The 27,820-nt window shown below is 32.9% G+C and overlaps 1 long non-coding RNA gene across 10 annotated transcripts in view; it reads left to right on the top strand.

Annotated features, from left to right (window-relative positions):
* LOC148601992 (uncharacterized) overlaps nucleotides 1-27,820 on the top strand; it is a 59,072-nt gene that overhangs the window by 13,370 nt on the left and 17,882 nt on the right. For 2 of the 10 annotated variants that reach the window (XR_015917251.1, XR_015917248.1), the window contains one exon: nucleotides 18,625-21,054. The exons of 5 other annotated variants lie outside the window; for them this stretch is intronic. This is a non-coding gene — a long non-coding RNA (uncharacterized LOC148601992). Of the gene's footprint in view, nucleotides 1-1,606; nucleotides 3,923-5,399; nucleotides 8,234-18,250; nucleotides 18,317-18,624; nucleotides 21,055-27,820 lie in introns of those variants that run through there. 3 more of the 10 variants (XR_015917249.1, XR_015917253.1, XR_015917250.1) reach the window with 3 other exon arrangements.

Raw genomic sequence — 27,820 nt, 5'->3', positions numbered from 1 at the left:
ATATTGATTTGCAACCTTTTTTATTGTGCTTTATGAATAAATTACAGGTGTAAGGACATGTTGCAATGTTTACCACTAAAAAATAAATTTTTATCATTGTTTTTATTACTTTTGTTTTGATATTTTTTTGTATTCAGTTTGAATTAATGTTTCTATTTTGACTAACGTCTAAAGATTATACTGACTATCGTAAGCTTTACAATTGAAGTTTACAATCGGAATGTTAAGAGCTTTTGAATGGTGTATTGCCTTTCGTTTTTATTATAGTTTGATTTTTATAGTCGACTTATTCATCACCAATAACATATGGATCCTACCTTTTCATTTTTAGAGGCTGTACCGGGTAAACCGATTTCTTTTTCATACTTTCAATGTTTACATGTCCTACGACCCTTTTTGGCTTTAATTTGAGGCTAGTATGACCGTTTAATGTTTGTCTTTTGTTTTTTTTTAATAAGGATTTTGGATTTTTTCCTGCTATAGTATGTTTTCAAGTCACTTACACTCAAACTTTGACCCGTGTTTTGAGGCTCTACAAGGTAAACGCTTGAGAAAGTGTTTGTGCTTGATATGCTATCGCCAACGGTTTTTGTAACCCCCCACTTTTGTAAGGAGTCCCTTTTGCTTTTCTTTAGTGTAGTTGTACTATACAACTAGATATACATATTTTTATCTATTTTATTTACGATTTCATTGTCATACGTCCTCGCTGTTATTCCAAGACACATCTGGGCACCCATAATCGGAAGTGGACCACCGACCCTTTGAACTTTGACCCTTTCCACCCCTTGCTAAAGTGTATTAGTCCGACGCGGACGATTTCAAGATGGGATCCGCATCCTAATTAGCGTCGCCCTATGGATTCAAATGATTTTAATTGCGACCAATGAAATTCAAATGTGTTAATTGCCACCAATGACATTCAAACGTGTGAGATCTAATCGCGTGCGGTCGCGGGGAGGATAAACACTCCGGTCATTTTCGTCATTCTCTTGCAGACTTCCAGAAGAGAAAAGGTATGAATCTTAACCTCGAAGTTATCGTTTGGCACCTGGTTTCCTCCAGGGGCTGGGTTCATTGTAGTGTTGGTTTGTGTTGAACCCAAACCTCGAAGTAAGCTTGCTTACTTGCAACCAGGCGCCCTTTTAGGTAAAGTTCGATCAATTATGCCACTATTGTTTCTTTTTTGTTATTTCAGATATTTTAAGTCATATAATATATTACACGATAAATCTATCTTTGGAACACCTGTTCGGCAAACATCGGTCATTAACCTCGTAGATATGGTGACTGATATAATCGTGTCTGAAACAAAATATAGCATTTTTTTCCATTTTGAATAATTAAATGAAATATAAAAGCATCTTTACGTTAAAGCACATATTTTTTTATCTCTAATAATCTTTTTTACCGTCCAGTTAAGTGTTTCGGTTTAGTGTCCTTTTAGACATATAAGTAGTGTACACCCGATGCAATTCTATGAATATAAATAAGTTTCATCATTTAGTAAAAGTGATTATCGAACCAAAACGTTTTTATGACGGTTGGTATACTTATACTTGTGTTTGTAATAAAAAAAGGGAGATCACCCTGCTTTCTTTTTCAGAAATGTCATTCCTATGTGAGGTATGCCGAGATACCTTTGAAAACAAACAATTTTATCCATCACCACAGAATTTTCCACGACATTCCATCGTATTCCTGTCGTATATGTGGAATGGAATTTACACGCATTTATAGCAGAAAACGACATGAAAACAAAATTGAAGGGCTGGACCTAAAAACAAGGACATAAAGTGCAAGATACTCTAATAAAGTTATAAAAGATGATATCGTAAAATTTTCAATTCATTTCAAAACACTTAATTTTTCTCATATGAGAAGCCTTATTTCCCTGATAACGACCAAAGCCAAGGTTGATCAACATAAATTTCCTCCGATAAAGGAAGACAGATACCAGAAGACTCGACCCTATGGAGCTGGTTATAACTGTCTTACAAAGACGTTTGAAGCTATCGAACATTGATCAAACTTGTGTGTCGCACAAAATGATTAGCACAGTATGCCTGGAGTAAGACGGCAATCCAGAGAGTTCCTGTGACAACTGTGAAAAAAAAACTAAAGTAAATTTTAAGGGAGAAGATACAACAGAAGATTTATGAAGTTGCGGAATCGAAAAACATTGTTGTGCCATAACTTTAAATGATACAATTCTTTTCCCATCCTTGCACAGAAATGGAGAGAAATTTAACGATTATAGCCGATGGCGGAAGGAACATGTCAATAGAGGTACCAAGATGTAAGTTACGCATGATTGATTCGCAGAACTCCATAAGGGGCACTGTCCATACTTATACATAGAAAGAACACCAAGATATCAAGCTACCACAATTAATCCATTAATTATCAAATACGAAATATTAAAATGGTCATAGGTGATCGAAGTAGTTGAGTTATATATGTGTACAAAAATATTCCTGAAACGGTCCTTATCCATGACAACAACTGGAAACCGAATACAAATACGGTTGTAATGTAACAGTGTTCAGTGGTTCACATATGGACGAAAGGTTTGTAATCGACCCTATCATAACATCTCATAACATCTCAACGCCCCCCCCCCCGGCCGAAAAATAATAACCCAAACGTGCATCTATACTACTTATAGGACATAGATATCACTTAAGTCTTGATTCATCATGGAGGCACTATAAACAATAATGAATGCATATCAATAATGTTCGTTAGTTTCGCCCATCTTCATTTTGATATTTAAAACTATAAAAAAAAAAAGAAAAATTATTGCAAACAATTGAAATGAAATCAAACTGTTTTGCTTGAAATAATATATTGAAAAAATATTTTCTAATACAACATTTTTTTTTGCAACAAATATGCAAAAGATATATATATCTCTGTTTTGGTGGTTTTTTTTTTATCTTATTTTGTTTCAGGTTGTTAATGATTTTGTTTATTTTTTTCTTCTATGCAAATTATTGTTTTTGAGTTTTTTAATTGCTTTTCATGCTTTGTTGCTTTTTATCACCGTCATATCAAGTATATAAATTGATATGTTTTACGCATTTGGCTAAATAGTTGTCGTAATAACCTACAGTAAAGTAAACAAATAAGGAACTATCAACAACAAATTGAACATATAATCATAAATAACGAATGCTATATGTGTCTACAAAAATCTCTCTAGGGGAAGGAGTTTATGCTGGCTTGTGGCCATGGTCTAGTGCAATTTCAATGGCAAGTCGGCCTCTTCGTAAATAAAGGTTTGACATATTATGCTTGTACATTTTTGTACATCTGGGGTTTCTCAAATTCATACACCTTATATTGCCATAATCTAAAAGATATGAGAGGAATCTCACACGCATGATTAAGCCAACGATAATGACCGTAGAAATGTTATAAGACAATTTTACGAATATTTCCCAGTCTCTTTTCTACATATACCCCTTCAATCCCTGCAAGTTGTTTGTGGGGGGCTTTGTCAATGGAACCAAATGGGGACACTTAGCAACATAATAACACCTGCTTTAATATGTGCCTAGCTATAGCTAATGTATATGTGCGTCCCAAATATGACTTGAAGATAACTTCTGTTAAAGTAAACAAATCACAAACGTGTTTCGTGATAAGTGAACCCCGTGGTTTATATCATATTTCTTTAGATATGTGTGGTAGCCTGTTATTTTATTATTTGTATTATGAATTGCGTATTGCTTAAATTGTATATGTATAATGTGTTTGTGTTAAGTTTGTCTGTATGAAATAAAGATAGTGTTATATGTATTGAATTTGACAAGTGTTCATTTTTACTTGACGAGTTACGACAGTTGACAGAAGACATTTTATTCAGTTCTGTTGATATTGGTTTCACTGTTATATTCTGTAGTATTTTTCATGGTTGGGTTAGTCGCACATTTTTTTCTATATCTATTGGTTCTCGGTTTTTTTACTGTAAAATCTTATTATTCATTCTCTAACACGCACTCTTATTCTGGCCGTCAAATGTGAACACTTGATTGAGATATATTTCACGCTGAAACTAATGTCTTTGGTGGATAACTATTTTATAAATACAGGTTAGTTTCTTTTGTTTTCTTTGTAAGTTTTCGCTGATAATCTGCAGAGAAAAGTGTTATCCGGTGTGAGTAAGTGTGCGTTTTTGTGCCGCATGATGAATGAAAGATGTGTGTTGAATGAATGGTTAAAAATGTTAAAAATACTCTAGTATAAGATTTATTCGTCTTAAACATAGTTTTCAGCTTAAACAGCTGAATGAGTACAAATCAATTGTTACGGTGGTTTAAAGGTTTCGTTTACTCACAACCAAATATCTTGTTATGCAGGTATAATTAGACAGGTACCCTAAGACGAATTTAGCTTTTTGCCCCTTAATGCAAGGTAAGCTAGGTTGCTATGGTTTTAGCTATTTTTTTTGTCATTTTGTTTTGCTATAATATTGACCCTTGTCTAATATTGTATGTAGTATAACTTTTGGTTTAGTACTGATATTGCGGAGTTTTTGCATTTCAATCGTGATTGTAAATGAAGTAGCTTCCAGTCAGTATTTTATACATATTTTAATAATATTTCATACACGTAGACAATGTACAAGTTACGAAAAGTCATTAACATATAGAACATGTAAGCATACAGGTACGAGAACACAATTAATTCCCCTTGGTTTTGTATTTCTTTTGTATTGGACTTGTATTTGCTAGTATTTGCTGGGGGTAATTTGGTGTTTATTTTCAAGAATTCAGTAAATCTTCATGAGATAATAAGATTTTGGCCCTTTATTCTCTATTTTCTGAAATTAAAATAAAAAAATATGGTTTATATGGGATTTTCCATTGAAATTGCACTTTTGCTAAGGTGCTAGGTATGAAATATAGACCAGTGGGGAAAATATTGTACAGCTTTGAATTTTTCTCCTCTAACTATACACTAGGAACATCAAATTAACAAAAAACATACTTTATGAACAAGGTTTAGGCAGAAATCTGACAATTTAGTGTAATTTTTATGAACCCAGTCAATGAAATATGGCAAAATCAGGGGTTTTCACAGCCTTGTCTTAGGATCTATAAAATCACAGATATGTGTTTTATTGGTCCGAATCTTTTGTATTTGCTAGTAAATAATATAAATAATGTGAAAAAAACCTAATATATTCATTCCATTGATATTCATGCATCTAATGTAAGTCACTACATGTATATACCTTGTGATGTCTCAAAAACATCTAATTTTAGAGTTCCGCATACACTATAAGGTTTGAAAAATGAATTTTTTTGTAGAAAAACTGGACAAATACAGCTGACTGTCTGCTTATGTACCTGATAAGCTTAGAACCTTACATTATTTTACATTTGTTTCAGATCTTTCATCATTCAAAACCCAAATAAAGGCTAACTTTTAATATCGGACACAATCGCATTTGAACAAGCTCTGTAGAGGTCTGGTTTAAATTGATCTGGAGTGACAGATTTAGCTTTGAAACCACTTCTTATTGTTTTCAATGTACATTTGATATGTGTAGACCACTTTATGTTTGAAGTTGATCAATTTAAGTCGTTGTCAGCATCATAAAATGAGTTTTCATATGTGTACCCCTATACATGGTCTAAAAGTGCATTGACCATGGCCGCATGTATAAAAACCCAAATTTTGGCCTTAAAGCAGCTGGAACTTGAGTAAACTGAACTTCATTGCATCACATACACATAGTATGATGCAACCAATGTAAAAAATCACAAAAATATTGCATTTAAAAAAAAAATGTACATTTTAGAAGGGCCTTATTTCCTTCGACCATTGGACATGCGAGTCATGCAATGTACCATTCATACTAAATTTGCTATAACTTATATATTTTTCAATTAATCATGATGAAACTTTGTACTTGAAGTCAAAAAAGGTTCATCTTGACATGAGTGCAGTTTTTATTCAAACTGAGCACATTTATTGATCTAATAAGGGGGTTGCCTGGGTATCAGAAATTGTATTTGCTAGTATTTGCTGGGGGTAATTTGGTGTTTATTTTCAAGAATTCAGTAAATCTACATGAGATAACAAGATTTTGGCCCTTTATTCTCTATTTTCTGAAATTAAAATAAAAAAATATGGTTTCTATGGGATTTTCCATTGAAATTGCACTTTTGCTAAGGTGCTAGGTATGAAATATAGACCAGTGGGGAAAATATTGTACAGCTTTGAGTTTTTCTCCTCTAACTATACACTAGGAACATCAAATTAACAAAAAACATACTTTATGAACAAGGTTTAGGCAGAAATCTGACAATTTAGTGTAATTTTTATGAACCCAGTCAATGAAATATGGCAAAATCAGGGGTTTTCACAGCCTTGTCTTAGGATCTATAAAATCACAGATATGTGTTTTATTGGTCCGAATCTTTTGTATTTGCTAGTAAATAATATAAATAATGTAAAAAAAAACCTAATATATTCATTCCATTGATATTCATGCATCTAATGTAAGTCACTACATGTATATACCTTGTGATGTCTCAAAAACACCTAATTTTAGAGTTCCGCATACACTATAAGGTTTGAAAAATGAATTTTTTTGTAGAAAAACTGGACAAATACAGCTGACTGTCTGCTTATGTACCTGATAAGCTTAGAACCTTACATTATTTTACATTTGTTTCAGATCTTTTATCATTCAAAACCCAAATAAAGGCTATCTTTTAATATCGGACACAATCGCACTTGAACAAGCTCTGTAGAGGTCTGGTTTAAATTGATCTGGAGTGACAGATTTAGCTTTGAAACCACTTCTTATTGTTTTCAATGTACATTTGATATGTGTAGACCACTTTATGTTTGAAGTTGATCAATTTAAGTCGGGTCAGCATCATAAAATGAGTTTTCATATGTGTACCCCTATACATGGTCTAAAAGTGCATTGACCATGGCCGCATGTATAAAAACCCAATGTTTGGCCTTAAAGCAGCTGGAACTTGAGTAAACTGAACTTCATTGCATCAAATACACATAATATGATGCAACCAATGTAAAAAATCACAAAAATATTGCATTTAAAAAAAAAATGTACATTTTAGAAGGGCCTTATTTCCTTCGACCATTGGACATGCGAGTCATGCAATGTACCACTGATACTAAATTTGCTATAACTTGTATATTTTTCAACTAATCATGATGAAACTTTGTACTTGAAGTCAAAAAAGGTTCATCTTGACATGAGTGCAGTTTTTATCCAAATTGAGCACATTTATTGATCTAATAGGTACGAGAACACAATTAATTCCCCTTGGTTTTTGTTGTATACAAATATAGTTCCAACTTTGGTAGTAGGTACCTTCCACATTTTTTAATATTTTTACTGGAAACTTATTTGCTGAAGTTTTGCCTCTAATTGGTAGAAAATGGATTAAAATTACATGGGATTTTTTTTCATTAATCAATTCTGACTAAAAATTGTGATTTGGTTCAGTGGAAGAAGGTTAAAATTTAGGACTTTTAACTCAGTTCATATGTCATGTTTACCCCATCTCCGAATTATATATATTAATTTCAGAAAATGATTGTAAAATTTTCTACAATTTATATATAAAATCCTGTTTGTACATATCTTTAGGCCAGAGAAGTTTTATTCAGTTTGCGCCGGTGGAATTTTTTTAATCTGCTCAAATGTGTATATTGAAATGTACTTGAAAATTAATTGCGGTCTCGTGCCTAATAAGGGAGTTGCCTGGGTATCAGAAATTGTATTTGCTAGTATTTACTGGGGGTAATTTGGTGTTTATTTTCAAGAATTCAGTAAATCTACATGAGATAATAAGATTTTGGCCCTTTATTCTCTATTTTCTGAAATTAAAATAAAAAAATATGGTTTATATGGGATTTTCCATTGAAATTGCATTTTTGCTAAGGTGCTAGGTATGAAATATAGACTAGTGGGGAAAATATTGTACAGCTTTGAGTTTTTCTCCTCTAACTATACACTAGGAACATCAAATTAACAAAAAACATACTTTATGAACAAGGTTTAGGCAGAAATCTGACAATTTAGTGTAATTTTTATGAACCCAGTCAATGAAATATGGCAAAATCAGGGGTTTTCACAGCCTTGTCTTAGGATCTATAAAATCACAGATATGTGTTTTATTGGTCCGAATCTTTTGTATTTGCTAGTAAATAATATAAATAATGTGAAAAAAACCTAATATATTCATTCCATTGATATTCATGCATCTTATGTAAATCACTACATGTATATACCTTGTGATGTCTCAAAAACACCTAATTTTAGAGTTCCGCATACACTATAAGGTTTGAAAAATGAATTTTTTTGTAGAAAAACTGGACAAATACAGCTGACTGTCTGCTTATGTACCTGATAAGCTTAGAACCTTACATTATTTTACATTTGTTTCAGATCTTTCATCATTCAAAACCCAAATAAAGGCTATCTTTTAATATCGGACACAATCGCACTTGAACAAGCTCTGTAGAGGTCTGGTTTAAATTGATCTGGAGTGACAGATTTAGCTTTGAAACCACTTCTTATTGTTTTCAATGTACATTTGATATGTGTAAACCACTTTATGTTTGAAGTTGATCAATTTAAGTCATTGTCAGCATCATAAAATGAGTTTTCATATGTGTACCCCTATACATGGTCTAAAAGTGCATTGACCATGGCCGCACGTATAACAACCCAAATTTTGGCCTTAAAGCAGCTGGAACTTGAGTAAACTGAACTTCATTGCATTAAATACACATAATATGATGCAACCAATGTAGAAAATCACAAAAATATTGCATTTAAAAAAAAATGTACATTTTAGAGGGGCCTTATTTCCTTCGACCATTGGACATGCGAGTCATGCAATGTACCACTGATACTAAATTTGCTATAACTTATATATTTTTCAATTAATCATGATGAAACTTTGTACTTGAAGTCAAAAAAGGTTCATCTTGATATGAGTGCAGTTTTTATTCAAACTGAGCACATTTATTGATCTAATAAGGGGGTTGCCTGGGTATCAGAAATTGTATTTGCTAGTATTTACTGGGGGTAATTTGGTGTTTATTTTCAAGAATTCAGTAAATCTACATGAGATAATAAGATTTTGGCCCTTTATTCTCTATTTTCTGAAATTAAAATAAAAAATATGGTTTCTATGGGATTTTCCATTGAAATTGCACTTTTGCTAAGGTGCTAGGTATGAAATATAGACCAGTGGGGAAAATATTGTACAGCTTTGAGTTTTTCTCCTCTAACTATACACTAGGAACATCAAATTAACAAAAAACATACTTTATGAACAAGGTTTAGGCAGAAATCTGACAATTTAGTGTAATTTTTATGAACCCAGTCAATGAAATATGGCAAAATCAGGGGTTTTCACAGCCTTGTCTTAGGATCTATAAAATCACAGATATGTGTTTTATTGGTCCGAATCTTTTGTATTTGCTAGTAAATAATATAAATAATGTGAAAAAAACCTAATATATTCATTCCATTGATATTCATGCATCTAATGTAAGTCACTACATGTATATACCTTGTGATGTCTCAAAAACACCTAATTTTAGAGTTCCGCATACTCTATAAGGTTTGAAAAATGAATTTTTTTGTAGAAAAACTGGACAAATACAGCTGACTGTCTGCTTATGTACCTGATAAGCTTAGAACCTTACATTATTTTACATTTGTTTCAGATCTTTCATCATTCAAAACCCATATAAAGGCTATCTTTTAATATCGGACACAATCGCATTTGAACAAGCTCTGTAGAGGTCTGGTTTAAATTGATTTGGAGTGACAGTTTTAGCTTTGAAACCACTTCTTATTGTTTTCAATGTACATTTGATAAGTGTAGACCACTTTATGTTTGAAGTTGATCAATTTAAATCGTTGTCAGCATCATAAAATGAGTTTTCATATGTGTACCCCTATACATGGTCTAAATTAAGGCTAAAAACCACTAATTCAACTTCCCATAGGCTTCTATGCTAATTTCACAATATTCAATGGCTTCTCTGGACTTTACCTTAACTTTAACCTGCAGATGACTATATATCGGCATGATTCTACATATGTCAGCTCACAATCCTCAGAATGGCATGTGGGGTTAGCAGACTTGCAGTGCAGTACTGGTCACCGGAAGTGAAGGGTCTATAAATAGCATGGGAAATCCCAGTGTTTTCACAAGATAGGGGTATATTTAAAATTCATTATGGAGATTAGGCTTCACATCACAAGAAGCAAAATGCACCTATAAAATGTACAGAAATGTTTTTCCTTTCAGAAACTGTTTAAATTTTTTAAATAAGATGAGAACTTTTTTCACAGCACTATGAGGAACAGGGGTAATTTCTGCGTAGGACTATTTTTGCGTACGTTCCAAATGCTCATTGGTTGAATTGGTGGTCTGTAACCTAAAGAGTCACTTTTTGTCTTAGAAAAAATTAATAACTATACAGGTATCTTCCTACACACATACTGAATGCATCTGCAAAGTTTCAGTGAAATGTGACAAGCACTTTTTTAAATATTTTATTTTTAAATATAGGGTAACCAAGTTGTGCGAGCAAAAAAGTGACAATATTCTACCATACTGAAATGCATTAAATATTTGCAAAGAACTTTTTCTGACTTTTCAAATAAAAAATATCAACCACAACTTGTTTTTTAACAATATTAATGAAGAAATAGTTTTAAAAGTAATCATATTCTGAGAAATTGGTCTATTTTTAAAAAATTATTTCTGACATGCCTCCCCCTTTTTCTTGATCACATGTCAAAAACCCTAAATCTTTAAATTTTCACAAAAGGTGATATATTTGGCTTTAAATTTGTAAATACAGTGTTTTCACATTAAAACATGACCAGTAAAATGCACCTAAAGCAAAAAAAGTGCTCAATAATGGATTTTCCATGTTGCCATAGGGGAATGCTTATATGGCCTTAACCGCAGTAATGAAAGTGAGTTTTTCCTCATTTCTAACCTAATTTTTGCTCAAATCTACACAAAACTTGATTTCAAGTGCTTATTACTACCATATTTAGGTAAATATAGCCCTCAAAGTTTAATATTTGATATTTTTACTAAATTTTCTACACTTTTTACAAGATAGGACATAAAAATCAGCCAAAAAGACCAATTTTCCATAATTTGGACCTATAACTTAAAAAAATGCATATTTTGAAGGATTTTTGTAGTGTATTCCTGTCATGGCAAAGTTAACAAGATCTTCAAGTAGTTTAAAGCTATTTCAAGAAACTTTTCATTTTGCCATGGCTTCAACTTAAGGCTAAAAACCACTAATTCAACTTCCCATAGGCTTCTATGCTAATTTCACAATATTCAATGGCTTCTCTGGACTTTACCTTAACTTTAACCTGCAGATGACTATATATCGGCATGATTCTACATATGTCAGCTCACAATCCTCAGAATGGCATGTGGGGTTAGCAGACTTGCAGTGCAGTACTGGTCACCGGAAGTGAAGGGTCTATAAATAGCATGGGAAATCCCAGTGTTTTCACAAGATAGGGGTATATTTAAAATTCATTATGGAGATTAGGCTTCACATCACAAGAAGCAAAATGCACCTATAAAATGTACAGAAATGTTTTTCCTTCCAGAAACTGTTTAAATTTTTTAAATAAGATGAGAACTTTTTTCACAGCACTATGAGGAACAGGGGTAATTTCTGCGTAGGACTATTTTTGCGTACGTTCCAAATGCTCATTGGTTGAATTGGTGGTCTGTAACCTAAAAGTGCATTGACCATGGCCGCATGTATAAAAACCCAATGTTTGGCCTTAAAGCAGCTGGAACTTGAGTAAACTGAACTTCATTGCATCAAATACACATAATATGATGCAACCAATGTAAAAAATCACAAAAATATTGCATTTAAAAAAAAAATGTACATTTTAGAGGAGCTTTATTTTCTTCGACCATTGGACATGCGAGTCATGCAATGTACCACTGATACTAAATTTGCTATAACTTATATATTTTTCAACTAATCATGATGAAACTTTGTACTTGAAGTCAAAAAAGGTTCATCTTGACATGAGTGCAGTTTTTATTCAAATTGAGCACATTTATTGATCTTATAGGTACGAGAACACAATTAATTCCCCTTGGTTTTCGTTGTATACAAATATAGTTTCAACTTTGGTAGTAGGTACCTGCCACATTTTTTCATATTTTTACTGGAAACTTATTTGCTGAAGTTTTGCCTCTAATTGGTAGAAAATAGGTTAAAAATTGCATGGGATTTTTTTTCATTAATCAATTCGGACTAAAAGTTGTGATTTGGTTCAGTGGAAGAAGGTTAAAATTTAGGACTTTTAACTCAGTTCATTTGTCATGTTTTTACCCCATCTCCGAATTATATGTATTATTTTCAGAAAATGATGGTAAAATTTTCTACAATTTATATATATAATTCTGTTTGTACATATCTTTAGGCCAGAGAAGTTTTATTCAGTTTGCGCCGGTGGAATTTTTTAAATCTGCTCAAATGTGTATATTGAAATGTACTTGAAAATTAATTGCGCTCTCGTGCCTACACACTGTTTTCATTTCAACTAATTACAGGGGATATCATAGGGAAAGGGGAAGGAAACAGAGAAATATGCCACAAGAAAATGGCGATTATTTCTTCTCGGAAAAGCTTTGGGTTCTTTAAAAATGCCCGATAAATATATAAAGTAACGATGTGTTCTCGTTAACGAGATATTCATTTCATTGGCTGTAAACTTAGCCGAAACATAACGAATATTGTAATTAGCCACATGCATCACAGCTTTGTTTTTTTTAGGTTAAACCTCTAGATTCGGAATGCTTTATATAATAATTTGCAAATAATATTCAAACCATAGACATTTATTTGAAAATTTAAACAAAGCAAGTACATATATGCAGGGGGTCAATTTTTTTTTATGCAAGTGGAAAAGGGGGTTTAGTTTTTTTTATAACTTCAAAGAGAGTGGGGTCATGTTTTTGCACAAGGATTTCAAGGGGGGTCCAAATTTTTAGTTAAGCAGAGCATTATATCAGTCAAATTAAAACATATTTTACCACCATTAAACATTTTATTTCATAGTCACATGCATGATCTCTAGTAAAATTAAGTTCACACATCAACATAACCATCAGGACCTAAAACATTTACAGTTATTAAATCAAATTGGTCCGACTTATCTGCTGACGATTCAATTTCCTTACCAATATCTTGAATCTCAAGAGCTGTGTCTGATGCTGCTTGATTTTGATCAGACTTTTCCAAAGTATCTAGTTTTGGAAATTAAGACTTGACTTTTTTCTTGTAAGAATTCTTTAACATCTCAGCTGCTTTTGCTTCAAAGTGTAATCAAGGGAACTACGGTTATAACGGTAATAAGAAGAATGTTATCCAGGGACAAAGACCAGACATGGAAAACAGACGTACAAAAAATGTGAAATTTTGTAAAAATTAAAAATAAAAATTAACAAAAGCAATTGAGCAAATATGACTCCGCTAAAAACTTGGAGCATTGACCAGGTGCGCCATTAGGGTAAGCGTCCTCTGCTTTTCTAGAAACACCAGCCGAGTTGCTCATAAAAAGTCAAATCCGGGGTAGACGAAAGAGGAAAGGAAAACTATGACACGTTGAACAAATCAGTTTTCATGGCGCAGATGGATTCACCGTAGCGATCCACGATTTCATGATGACGACCATAACATAAAACTTCTGTAGTGATGACTTCAATATTGTAGCAACATAAACCTTTTCCAGAAGTTTATTTGTTAGAATTCTAACGCGATACAAGAACTCTGCTTACTTTCGGCAAGCTCTGGAATAATGTAGGAGTTGTTATATGAAAACTCCATACGCATGTTTAATAGAGGGGTTATCACATTTTGAAAAAGAAATGTTTTTAAGGGGGGATAAGAAAATATCATGAGGGGGGGGGGTCAAGAAAATTTTTATTTGATTGCAGAATGACCAGTCCCCCCTCCCAGGTAAATAATGATAAATTTCTATATCCATGTGAATCGTAAGGGAAAAAAGGGGTTGTATAGTCAAATTTTGTGTCCTGGATCTTTTTATGTAATATTCAAACCAGAACCTATTTGTTTTTGCCTATTGCATCTTTGTATTTATATAAAATCATATATCATTGTCCTGCCTTTCTATTTCAAATGTGATCCTAGCCCCAACCCCCACTCATAAAAATCAATATGGTTACTCGGAGGCGTATTCAGGGAGTGGGGGGGGGCGTGGCGGGCGTGCGCCCCCTCTAAAATTTGCAAAGCATGGGTTGTCATGGGTAGATTTAGGCGGTTTTAAGTTGAAACTTTAAATTTCTCGCTAATTTTACCACAAAAAATATCTACATTGCACCCACTCTATGATATTTCAAAAATTTAACCTCAAAATATATGTCACCTCGCTTCGCTCGACAGAATTTGTACTGTGCGCCCCTATCTAAAATCCTGGATCCGTCCCTGTTACCTATAACGTAAGAATTGAAATTCTGTTCCTCTACTCTGCTGGAGTACAACATGGTTTGCTACCCAAGCATTGTATTGCTTTTTTTATGTATTTCTTTATTGCTTTTATGGAGAATATTAAAATTGTTTCAAAACAGGCAACTTGTTTCATGCTAAACGGTTAAAGCAAAATATGATGAAAGCTATTTACAGGTTAGTGAACAAGGACGGCTCCAGACACAGAAAAGGAGGGGTGCAAGCCAATGGAATGGTAATGCTAAGACATTATTACCATGGTTTGTCAATTTGACACATGAAAATGACTAATTTTCTGGTAAAAAGGAGGGATGCCAACCCCCTCTGATCAATGAAAAGGTATTACCAGCACAGTTGAATAATAAGTATCATTCGATAAGATGTCCTATTAAACAGGTGCATCATGAGCTTATGGAATGATTATCCTCACCTCAACATTTCTCTTAACTTGTGAACAAAAAAATCACAATTTACCAGTCTTGTAGAGTTTATACAAGAAAACCATGAATTCAGATTAATTCAATGTAAATTATAGGTACAAGTACATGGAATGATTATGATTAGCTCAACATTCAACAATAAATCCTTCTTTTTCAAAATGTTTAATGTCTGTGAATGTTTATATTCTATTCTATTTACCCGTGGAACTTCTTGTTTTTTTTTCATTGGTTGGTAGTGGTTTCAATGCCTATTGCAATTATTTCTTGAATTTCAGGACAAGAATGTTTTACTGTATGAAATGATCCTGCTTTATACTACTCTACTATTATGACATTTTGAGGCGGTTTTATAGTGCTACCTAACAGAATCAACAGTTGCTTGTTGGCATGTCATACCATTAAAAACACATTATAATGAATTACCCAACTGAGCTAAAAAATTACTTCATTGTTTTCTGTAGATTAGATTGATTATGGTCTTTTGTGAATAGTTTTACTATATTTGTTTTGGGGCCTTTTTTATAGATTGCCTAATGGTATGTGGTTTGCCCATATTAATGACCATATGGTGATTTCACTTGCAGAAGATTAATCGTTACTTGCTTGGTATTTGTTGAATGACTGTCTCATTGGCAATATAAATGGTACATGTATTTAAGTTTTCTACTTATGACTAATGAGTCTTAAATCTTTCACTGCTTCTCAAACAAGTAATTTTTTGTAACAACTGTTTGGCTAATTCATTATAATGTGTCTTTTACATTGAATTGATCTGAATTCATGGTTTCCTTGTATAAACTCTACAGGCTGATAAATTGTGAATTTTTTTGTTCACAAGTTAAGAGAGATGTTGAAGTGAGGATAATCATACCATAAGCTCATGATGCACCTGTTTAATAGGACATCTTGTCGAATGATAATTATTAGTCAACTGTGCTGGTAATACCTGTTCAATGATCAGAAGGGGTTGACACCCCTCCTTTCATGTGTGAAATTGACAAAACATGGTAAATAATGTCTTAGCATCACCATCACACTGGCTTGCACCCCTCCTTTTCAAAGTGGAGCCGTCCCTGTTCACTAACCTTTAAAACTTTCCTCATATTTTGCTTTAACCGTTAAACATGAAACAAGTTGCCTGTTTTGAAACTATTGCAATATTCTCCATAAAAGCAATAAAGAAATATATAAAAAAGCAATACAACGATTAAGCAGCAAACCATGTTGTACTCCAGCAATGATAGAGGTTGTCTGGCAAGCTATTTTCTGACTTGGTGTAGAGGAACAGAATTCCAATTCTTACGTTGTAGGTAACAGGGACGGATCCAGGATTTTAGATAGGGGCGCACAGTACAAATTCTGCCGAGCGAAGCGAGGTGACATATATTTTGAGGTTAAATTTTTGAAATATCATAGAGTGGGTGCAATGTAGATATTTTTTGTGGTAAAATTAGCGAGAAATTTAAAGTTTCAACTTAAAACCGCCTAAATCTACCCATGACAACCCATGCTTTGCAAATTTTAGAGGGGGCGCACGACCGCCACGCCCCCCCTTGAATACGCCTCCGAGTAACCATATTGATTTTTATGAGTGGGGGTTGGGGCTAGGATCACATTTGAAATAGAAAGGCAGGACAATGATATATGATTTTATATAAATACAAAGATGCAATAGGCGAAAAAATATAGGTTCTGGTTTGAATATTACATAAAAAGATCCAGGACACAAAATTTGACTCTGTAGCCCCCTTTTTCCTCCTTACGATTCAAATGGATACGGGAATTTATCATTATTTACATGGGAGGGGGGACTGATCATTCTGAAATCAAATAAAATTTGCTTGACCCCCATGATATTTTCTTATCCCCCCTTAAAACAATCCTTTTATAAATGTGATACCCCCTCTATTAAACAAGCGTATGGAGTTTTCATATAACAATTCCTACATTATTCTTGGCGAAACTACGCAGAGTTTTTGTATCGCACTAAAATTCTAACAAATAAACTTCTGGAAAAGGTTTATGTTGCTACAATATTGAAGTCATCACTACAGAAGTTTTATGTTATGGTCGTCATCATGAAATTGTGGATCGCTACAGTGAATCCATCTGCGCCATGAAAATTGATTTGTTCAACGTGTCATAATTTTCCTTTCCTCTTTCGTCTACCTGGACTTGACTGTTTATGAGGAACTCGACAGGTGTTTCTAGAAAAGCAGAGGACGCTTACCCTACTGGCGCACCTGGTCAATACTCCAAAATTTTAGTGGAGTCAAAGTTGCTCATTTGCCTTTGTTACTTTGTATATCTGATTTTAGCTACTTCATGTTCTTTGTATGTCTGTTTTGCATGTCTGGTCTTTGTCCCTGGATAACATTCTTCTTATTACCGTTATAACCTTGGTTCTCTTGATTACTCTTTGAAGCAGAAACAGTTAAGATGTTAAAGAATTCTTACAATAAAAAAATCAAGTCATCAATTCCAAAACTAGATACTTTGGAAAAGTCTGATCAAAATCAAGCAGCATCAGACACAGCTCTTGAGATTCAAGATATTGGTAAGGAAATTGAAACTACGCACACATCAACATAACCATCAGTTTCTAAAACATTTACAGTTATTACATCAAATTGGTCCGACTTATCTGCTGACGAGTGAACTTAATTTACCATAGATCATGCAGGTGACAATGAAATAAAATATTTAGTGGTGGTAAAATATGTTTTCATTCGACTGGTGTAATGCTCTGCTTAACTAAAAATTTGGATCCCCCTTGAAATCCTTGTGGAAACAAACGCCCCCCCCCCCCTCTTTGAAGTTATAACAAAATCTGAACCCCACTTTTCCACTTACAGAAAAAAAAACTTGACCCCCTCTGCATATGTACTTGCTTTGTTGAAATTTTCAAATAAATGTCTACGGTTTGAATATTATTTGTAAATTATTATATAAATCATGCCGAATCTAGAGGTTTAACTAAAAACAAAGCTGTTATGCACGTGGCTAATTACAATATTCGTTATGTTTCGGCTAAGTTTACAGCCAATGAAATGAACACCTCGTAAGCAAGAACACATCGTTATTTATATATTTATCGGGCATTTTTAAAGAAGCTTTTCCGAGAGGAAATAATCGCCATTTTCTTGCGGCATATTTCTCTGTTTCCTTCCCCTTTCCCTATGATATCCCCTGCAGTTATTAATGAAAAGTAGATATTTGACATATGGTGACCAGAAATCTTATGATTGTACTTATTTTTATAGGGCTTTTTCTCCGGAAAAATACTGAAAATTATCCTGCCGTCTTGTGAATAAAAGCTCTGAACCTTAGTGTGTTTGATTGATCAGCCCTCAGATGAAGCGCTGTTACATATATATTATGATATTGATTGATAAGTTTATTTTGTGTCAGTAGCTTTTCTATCGATTAGAATGAAGAAAATCAAAAGTTACTATTGGTTTCGGAGGATGCACTAAGCTCGAATCAGAATTACCCATTATCACATTTCAGTAACTTCTTATCCATTACTTTCAAGCACGTTTAACCTTATTTAAACGGGGATTTGATGGTTGACAGTTCGGGATACTTTTCCAAAGTAAGCCGATACTTTATTTATGCATTCATTTATTTCTATCAGCTTCCCTTTAGAAAATAAGCCGATACTTTTGAAGAGTAAGCCGATACTACTTGAAAGAACGCCGAAATATCCCTATTGTGACATGATCCGCCACTCATACAGGCATTACAGATATAAATACAACCATGTAAAACGATATCCGTATTCCACCGTCGCTACGTGATCAACAATTCCAGAAACCAGCTACAATGTCTACAACTGCGGCTTAAGTCAGACTGTGACAAAGGGACAAATGGAACTTGTTCTAGGACTGATTGATAGAGACCCGAAAGAGTAATCAAGGACATCTTTTTTTATAATTTTAATTTTAATAGTTTTTTGTACACTAATGTAAGTTAACTTCGCAATCTGTAATCAAAAGAATATACACCATTTAAGAATGACTTGACAGGGCAAACAAATACATCCACCAAGGAAAATAAAATAACCAAAATATGACGTACAAGAAATAACATAAGGAAATGATCAACTCAGACCACTGAAAACTGGAAGCATGGGCCAGGTGCACCGGTAAGCTAAGAGTTCTCTACTTTTCTTGAAACATTCACCGAGTTGCTCAATAAATGTCAACAATACACTAGAATATGTATGATATGAAACATTTTATCGGTAATTCATGTACACTTTCATATTATCTTCGATTTTAAGTGGAACTCCATCTAAGGATCATGCAAATAGTGATTCATGGCTGAAAGGCCTACATACGTTTATTTTTTATATCTTATTTGCAATGCCATGGTAAACAGAAATTAACATTCGTGCTCTTAGGAGATAAAACTTCAATAGAATGCACTGTATATTTCAGAATTAAGGGAGATAACTCTGTAAATGACACTCAAATACAATAGAATCTATTGGATTTTCAATGTTGATTATCTCATAATAGCAGACACATTTGAATGAATAAGTACACATTGCACAATATAGATCCATAAAACAACTTATTGTAGCCTTTTTTCATATTTTGAATGATTCTTACAAAGACAGCTACTTAACCATCAGAATGATTCTTACAAAGACAGCTACTTAACCATCAGAATGATTTTATTGTAAACCATTAGATCTAGGAGAGATAACGTTTTGTATTTGAAGGTTTGTTGACGACGTCCACCTCTTTTTTTATTATCGTAAATTGGATCTTCATTGTAAATTACTAGATCAGCCATTTTTCATTTTTTTCATTATCAAATAGATGTAACATATGCATGCAAGGAAATTAACGATTTCATTTTCAAAGGCATAAAATATCAAATGGATAAATATATATGATTAGAAGAAACTAATAGGCAATATGTTTGTTTGAAGTGAAATCGATCGATTCGGATGAAAAATTGGCTACAGATGTTACAAAATTTTTCGAGATTTTATTCACTTAAAAATCATAACAAGAATACTAAGAATTATCATATAGATAGCTGTGATTTACCGAATGTTCCCATTGCAAACATTTTTGATAATTCACACGTGAAATCAATGCAGTAATTTCGCTCTCTCACTTTCTTCCGCCAAAACGTCGCAACATAAATATCAATCCGCCATTCACAAAATTAAAAAATTATGTTGAAAATAGCAATGAATAATGGAGAAAACCTATAATAAATACGATAATCAATTGGTTATCATGAATAAGCAAAATATGATCACTCGTGCCAAAAACGCTCGAGGATTTAACTCGTGGGCGGAACTAATTCCGCACACTCGTTAAATCTAGGCGTTCTTCGGCACTCGTGATCATATTTTGCTTATTCACTCTTTCCAATTAATTATCCTATTAATATTACCGCAAACGGAATTGATCGAAATGCTGGTTTTTGTTGATTAACAATTGTTGATATTTAAACGGTAACACCTCAAGATACGCTTACTTTTCTTTACACATAACCAAAATGTTCAACAAAATATTTCATTTTGTGTAGTTGCTTTAAGGCTTTTAATAAGAAGAACCAGTAATAATCAGGTATATATCGTCATGGAAAGCAACTTAACGTTGAACGACCTATAACAAGTGTCATAGTAACGCAATTGTTCATTCTAAATGTTAAGTTTGGCCGTCAAAAAGTCGCACGGTCCATTATTTCTTACACCTTGGTGTCATGACGAATAAGTTGGTAAAATTGCGAGGGTTGTAACAATTCTATAAATTAAGTTTGTCTCTAAAACAAAGGCGTTAAGCCTCAATATACTTTGTCAAACTTTTTCACAGATTTTCGTTAGGTAAAAACACAAGGTTGAACATTGTGCCGTTTAAAGAAAAAAAATCATAATACTGAATCAATAAATATAGATTGTTTGACACAAGAATCAGTTGGCAATATGAGGGCTGTATTAAAGTGAATGGGTCGAAATAAAATATATTAGATCACTATCGTTGTTCTGTTGTTTTTGTAAGAGTAATCAAGGGAACAAAGATTCTAGCGGAAATCAAAAGAATGTAATCCAGGGACGAAGACCAGATGTGGAAAACAGACAAACACAACAAAGTAACTAAAATAATACATACAAAGTAACAAAAGTAAATGAGCAACTCGGGGCTCCACTACCAACTGGGAGCGTGGACCAGGTGCACCAGTAGGGTAAGCGTCCTCTGCTTTTCTAGAAACATCCGCCGAGTTGCTCATAAAGTCAAGTCCTGGGTAGACGAGAGAGAAAAGGAAAACTGCCTAAATTTCATTTTACCAATCTGACTATAAATGAAATTCAAATTACGGTATCCCATTGTCTGAGTTGGAGCAGAAGTGAACATAATTATCGAAGCGCAGAAAATTTGTTACAATTGTTTGATTGTCACACCAAGATCCCGAATTGAAATGATTCAGTTGCGTGGTTTAAAGGTAGGATTTGAACTATCTTTGGTTCTTGGTCTGCAGATAAATTTAAATAATTGTTCCCAGGCAAACCACTGTGGATAAGAGACTTGTTTAGTAAGAAAACATCAGTCTGTTTGAACAAAGTTGACATTATTTTTAGAAGTGTTTTATGGATTTTTTTTTCGTATTTTAGATGGGGGTGTCATTTTCGTCTTTTTATGGTGCAGTAACCATGCTTTCTTCTATGCCGTTAAACGACGGAATGGTTTAGAACACATTTGAAAAGTATCAATCATCATAGTTAAATATAAAATGCAAAAAAACAAACATTCATCATATAATCAACAAAGGAATTTGAAAGCTATGGAAGTCTATTTCTGTCATCGTGATAAATAAATGTCGCGAAAAATTATCTCGAAAAGTCGTGATAATTTGGGTATTTTGTCGACATAAATGACAATTTTATCTCAAAAAGTCACGATAATTTTTTGCAATAGTTAAGATAATTATGTCGACCGTTCGATATAATTACATGAATTATCGCGACTTTAAGGGAACCGACGGCTACGGAAGCGTATAGGTATCATTTTTTGTTGTAATATGTTTTGTTATATTTCAATTAAACGATTTAAATATATCAACATCCTGTGATATAATTCGTCATTTTCAAGTTTTCTTGTCGTATGTTAAAATTATATTGATATATGGAAGTCAATATCTTATTGTTGATAATTTTTGTCGATATTTAAAAATTAACATTTTATATTAAACGATTGTTTTATTGACAATTTATTTTTATATCGAGGTATAATCGGTATTTTGCCATAATTTTGATACGAAATGTCGACTTTTATAACAACAAAAAATGATACCTATACGCTTCCGTACGTGAACAATTTAATTAAAGACATATTTGATAAAAGAAAAGCTGATGGGAAAAAATTATGTTAACTAATTTTCTAAGGAAGAAATTAAGAATATCAACAAAGGTAAATATGACCAAAGTATTACCCGAATAATAGCAGAATTTCACATTCAATTGGCTAATTCGCCAACAGTAGGGGTATGAACAAGACGGATCGAATTTACGATAATTGATACGTGAAATAATATCTATAACAAAACGTATAGGTAAACTCGAATCATTGACAAGTGGCACTTCCATTTTCAGCAGCCATTTTCTCTCACAGACTGTCAAATTACTTAACCGAGTTGTTCATCTGATTAAAATAAATCATTTTTTAATATCATCTACTTCATATGATTTGAACCAAAATACATGCCGATAATTGATATGTGACAAACAAGTGGACAAGTCTACATACAGATAAACGTCTTATTTCATAAAAGTTGCCTTAAATATGTCAATATGTAATGATCAACGTTTCAAGTCGCTTAATCAAGTTTATAAATAAGTGAGAAAAAAAATAAATTGACATATTTTTTAAATCATGTTAATGACATTCCAAGGAAAGAAATAGCGACGCCAAATCGACGTATATTTGTCCACAAGAAAAGTGCAGTAGAACAAGTGCGATTATTTAAGTCGATTTGTCATATTAATGTACAATAACTTAAGTTAAAAAAAGTAGAGATGAAACAATGAAAATTTAAAGTCGCGATAATTCATGTAATTATATCGAACGGTCGACATAATTATCTTAACTATTGCGAAAAATTATCGTGACTTTCTGAGATAAAATTGTCATTTATGTCGAGAAAATACCAAATTATCACGACTTTTCGAGATAATTTTTCGCGACATTTATTTATCACGATGACAGAAATAGACTTCCATAAAAATTGTCATTTATGTCGACAAAATACCCAAATTATCACGACTTTTAGAGATAATTTTTCGCGACTTTTATTTATCACGATGACAGAGATAGACTTCCATACAATCGATCTATAACATCGAATCTTATTCTTTAATTTTTTTATATGGTAATCGTATCACTGATCAATTACGAACACCCTTATCCTGACTTTAAAGGCTGTTAAGTATTTTAAGTTTTGCAGTAACGCACACTTCTGCGATATTCCCCTTTTAGCGACTACTTAATGATGATGAATTATAATAGCGTCATGTGTCTAAATTTCCTTTAAGGTTCCCCAATATACTAACCAAAAAAAGTCATGTCCCGCAAGTAACAAAAAGTGACTGTCCTTACGGAGAAAATTCATCCTTTCCTTCAATCAAACAAATAAAAAAATATAGGTTAAGATTATGTTTCAGTAAAAATAAATTCATCTTTTCTGATAGTTTTAAAGTCTTTTTCTATTTTTTTTTTACTTATTTAAAGAAGTGAATGCCATGTTTATAAAAACTTCGGGTAACACGTGGATGTGTACGTACGTGTATCTCCGCTGTTCCACTGTTGCTGTTGTCAAGAACCTAACCTGCCTTGAAAAAAATATAATTCCGATTTATTATCAAAATCGAATCATAGCTTTTCCAAGATAGGAAAGGCAATCATTTTCTTGTTTGGAATTTGTAGCTGTCGCCTGCATTTTGTTTTCGCCACATGATATGTGTAAAATATTCCCACCATCCGTGGCGAACTGTAATATTTCCGGTATTTGTACAGATTGATCTGACAGGTCAAAACTGAAATGGATATTGCTAGAGATGCCCTTAAGGGATACAAAATGTACAGTATTGCGAAGTGCTCTAAAGTTATTGACCATTTTGAGAGCGGAATGGGGGTATGGGGTTGGAATTTTTGGGGAAAAAATATGTTCATGTTATTCATTTATTAAAAAAACTTCCCCATTAATAAACAAGACAGATTTTCAAATAGAAATATTGATTTTGCACTTGCGAAGCAAAAATTTTCATCCCGGTTGATCCCCCTCTTCTGTGTAATGTCCTTTATTATTTTTACGAGTCTCGCACTGATGGTACACGAATGGTAAAGCTCACGGTGCTCGCTGATTTAGGCAATGCCTACCCCATATTAATAGACTCCTAGACAAAGAGAGATAACTCTAAATCATAGAAAGGTTTTTATTTATTGACATGAGGAGCGAAACATGAAATTTGGGGATTTGAAAGCATATACTAATGTTGACCTTTTCAGTCAAAGTAAATATATCTTTTGATTAGGAAAGTCCATTCAAGAGCGAGAATTTAAAAAAAAAATAAAAATTAAGTTAATGTCTAAAAAAAGTATTTAATCAAGTGAGTTTAAAGGTCCATTTTAAACCTAGAAATTTTTACATTGCGTAGTTCAGAAGCTAGATTGTTCCATAGGGTTGCTGCTGATTTATCAAATTGCCTCTCACCGTAAGTTTGTGACTTTTGGGACTTGCAGAAGTTTACCATTATCTAAACGTAAATATCAAGAGGGTCTATAGATAAAAATCACTTCTTGGAGGTATTGCTGGTGCTGTCCTATGAAATGATTTGACTACATAAACTAAAATTTAATACTGACGGCGACACTGTTTTGGTAACCAATGAAGAATTACAAGAACAGGTATGATATGATCAGGCTTCTTTGTTCTTGTAACAAGTCTTGCTGTCGTGTTTTGAAGACACTGCAGCTTCGCTATTTAAGTTTTGTATACGCTATATAGTGATGCGTTTCCATTGTCGATCCCAGAAGTAACTAACAAACCCCCAACGTTTTTACAGGCATTTCAGTAATATATGGTCGCATACGTCCTATGCATCTAATTTGATAGAAACGGGCTTTACTGGTAGCACTTGCTTTGGTTTTCCATACTTTTATTGAAGAAATCGCCAAGGTAATAAAAGAAATACCCCTGTAGTTTACCGTAATCTCCCATACACCGCATCTATGAAAGCAAAAATAAAGATAACAAAAATTTAATAGCCCTATTCATAAAGCAAGTCGCAAAATTTGGAAACTGCAAAAATCAACCGGTATACGGTATGTACACATTATTGTCTTCATAAGAAGAATGAATTCTACAGCAAGTGAAAGTAGGTCGATTTCATTAAATCTAATATCCATTGCACTTACAAAACAAGTTGGTGTGAAGACTGACATTTTGACATGGCCTACATGTCTAATCTATAAAGGAAACAATCCACCGAGACAATTTAATCCTAAGCGATAGTTTTTTTTTTTTTTTTTTTGCTTGTTTTGTTTTGTTTTGTTTTGTTTTTTTTTGTTATTCGTTTTCTATAATAAATTATTCTTAAACTATTTTTGGTGAGTTTCAAACCACATGCCATGTATATCAAGTAATCCTAATTTCAGAAGTGATACTTAACAGTTTATGCACCTAAAATGACATGTTAGAAGGATGGACAGCATCGGGTGAAGTTCATGTACTTCTGTCTTAATTGACATTTATTTACTATTTAAATTAATATTGTGTAAGATGAACGGGTCATTCTGGTTGCCAGGACAGACCTATTTCTTGTTTTAAAACATGCGTATTTAAAACCATCTCATGCATGCCACATACTCAAAACGTCTGAATGACCAAAGTGTATTCTTCAACCCCTCAATTGATCGGTTCTAATATTGCTGACGAGAGGTTACATCTCATGACAAGTATACAAAATACCGGAATTCGCAATATGAATATGAGTGATAAGTTTGTATACACCAATCTTTGGGTCGATTCCATTGGTAGTGGACATAAGGTCCCAAAGGGTATCCACCAACCCTATAGTCAGACTTGTCTGATCCGGTTAATATCATAGATTATTTCCAATAATTTTCATAATGACCTTAAACACTGATGTTGTAATTAATTAATGAAACTTCTAGCTACGTAATTTTGCTTTCAATTTGTTTTTATTTTGTTTACTTCTCGTGTTCAATTTATTTTTGGATGTTGAACTCCTTCAGATTTGATTCTAATGCTGCTAATGAAAAAGTAACACATTGAAACACATGTACATGTTGTCGAAACTTTCAATGATTGAATAATTGGTTTTGTATGTATATTTATTTACACGTTTGGATTACCTGACTGCTTATAACATTAGTATTCGACATAATCTGAAGGTTTAACTATAAAAATTAGGTAGCACTCCAGATAAGAATCATGTATAATGTGATACGTGGCTGGAATGGAAAGCCTACGTATTTTTATTTTCGATAATTTGTTTGAAATGTTATAGTAAACAAAAATGTTAATGTGGCTTTTCATATTACCCTTGTTCTAAGAAGATGAAAAATATATAGAATGTACCGTAGAATTCAAAATTAAGGGGAGATAACTCTGTAAATGACACTAAAATACAAAAGAAAATGTTGGATTTTCAATGTGAATTATAACAGCTCACAGATTTGAAAAAGAAGTATTGTGCATTTCATCATATAGAATTTTAAAACAAATTATTAACAACAATACAACATCATTTAACGGATTCTTAAAAAGACTACTATTTAATTGATGGGGAAAGTCATTCAAACGTTTTAATCAAAAAACCTTCTCCAGGTGTTATAATCATTCTAAAATTGCATATGAAACTTTTTTTCTTCGTTTTCCCAATTCCTACACTACACTCATTCCTCAAATCTTAATCCCATTTTAACTTTCTTGATTGATATGTTTGCGCATTTCTTAAAAAATTCTGGAAGATGTTTATATAAAACAACTCCCAATCTTAGATAAAGCGTATCTTGCATAATTCTACTGATGAATAACGTAGGATAATGACTAGCCTTAATTGGAAAAAAAATCTTACGAAAACACATCATCGACAAGTGTTACATCACTACTCGATAGACTGACAGAAAATTCATTTAGAAAACTTTAACCTTATACAATAAATCTTTTATTCTTCGTTGGACCTGTTAATGCTTCTTTTTGAACCCAGACGCAGTGAATTACTTTTCTTGGGGAAGGGTTGTAATTAATTTCGTTCATTTGTATCTATTGAATATTATATTGTCAGTTTTATGGAAATTTCTCTGATTCATAGGTTTCAGAGTATTTCATTGAAATACTTTTTTTCTTTCTAAGGAAGGAATGTACATTGATTGATTTCTCCTATGTGGAGAATCGAAATTAATCTCTTAAGCATGATTTAAGCAACATTGAAAAGAACAGAACAATATGTATAAATGTTTCATGACGATTTCTCTTTCCGTGCTGGCAATTAGATTAACATGAAAAAATCTTTTGATTTAAGGAGGTAGACCTAGGGTATGGGACATAGCTCTTAAAAATCATTGGAACGTTTCTATTCAGCATTTTACATCAATCTTATGTAAGCATCTAATTAACTTGAATTCATTTTATTCTGCTTCAAACAAAAGCTTGAGAGGCATTGGTAAAATTGAATATAATACAAGCATATCACTGACTTCATCAGTTATGTCCCTTACCCTATGTCTACCTCCTTATCTCTTGTATTTTCTTAACGTATATGTTCCCGCGTTGTTGCTTTATTTTCT

The sequence above is a fragment of the Perna viridis genome, chromosome 12, assembly GCF_037379345.1.
Source record: "Perna viridis isolate PV_CMFRI_1.1 ecotype Kerala chromosome 12, ASM3737934v1, whole genome shotgun sequence".
Classification (NCBI taxonomy): Eukaryota; Metazoa; Mollusca; class Bivalvia; order Mytilida; family Mytilidae; genus Perna; species Perna viridis.
Note: the sequence above shows the minus strand (reverse complement) of the source record. Positions and strands in the feature narration are given on the sequence as shown.